Genomic DNA, 1,155 nt, shown 5'->3' with positions numbered 1-1,155 from the left:
CCAAGGCTTTCACTTGTACTACAAACGAAAAGATCATAACTGGCATAGACCTCCTGGTGTGTTCCAGAACCTCAATGTATAAAGATGCCTTTATCAGAAAGGGGCTCAAAGGCCTCAGGAAAGGGGTCCCAGCGGTTCGTTAGGGGTCAAGTGTCTGCTTGGTGTCGGCAGCACTAAAGTCTCCAAGCCAACTTAGGTGGCTGAGTGCCCGGGCCTCCCCTCTTGGCTCTGAGAGCAAAATAAATACATATACATCCACAACTGTGTTGTTGTTATTATTATACCATGCATTTTAGGTGTGTGTGTGTGTGTGTGTGTGTGTGCTACCAGGGATTGAACTCAGGACCTTGAGCTTACCAGGCAAGTGCTTATTCTACTGAGCTATCTCCCCAGCCCTCCATGCTTACTATAAGTATAAAAGCTTTCATTTTTTGCTGTTCTAGATTTTTTGTGTGTATGTCTATGTGCACATGTGCATGCCTGGGGCATGTATGAAATTTTCCGCCAGGGAAACTGAGGCTTTGTGCAGTTCCACCACCAAGCTCCACCCTCTTGCGAGTGTACTGAGTGGCACTTAGCTGTCCCCACCGTGCCTCCACTCATCTGTCTTCTGGAGGCAAAACTGAAGCTCTAAGTCCCTTTAACAGTAGCTCATGTCCCCTCATCTCCTTGTTGCAGGTGACCATCAGTCTCTGTTCTGTTTCTGGGACTCTTGACACAGTGGGGAGGTCATCCAGTGTGGGAGTCATTAACTGGTATCCATTTTATAATAGTGTGAGCCGCTTTCTTAAGTTTCTAGTTCCCTGCTCAGTTAAGTTTCTGCTCCTTCCCACCTTGCCCATTCCCCGTGAATCACGTGGTATGCCCCAGAGGTGACACCTTCCCCCGTTGCCTAGGTACCTGCTGAGCCCCTAGAGCCGAGACTTCCTCATTCCTACACACCCTCTATATACCCAGCAACTCCCCTGAATAAACAGGACTTGATCAGAATCCTGTCTTGTCCCCATTCTTTGTGTCTCCTGTCCCTTCTCATCCCCACATTCCCTCTAGGGTCCTCGTTGACTAACCCGAGGGTCGGGGACAATCCAAGGTGAATCTGCTAAAGTTTCAGGGAGGTAACGTGCTCAGGCTCCTCCTGGGGAGCAGACATCACTA

This window comes from Octodon degus, unplaced genomic scaffold, assembly GCF_000260255.1.
Source record: "Octodon degus isolate 3935 unplaced genomic scaffold, OctDeg1.0 scaffold01617, whole genome shotgun sequence".
In the NCBI taxonomy this organism is placed as follows: Eukaryota; Metazoa; Chordata; class Mammalia; order Rodentia; family Octodontidae; genus Octodon; species Octodon degus.
This window is presented reverse-complemented; position numbering follows the sequence as displayed.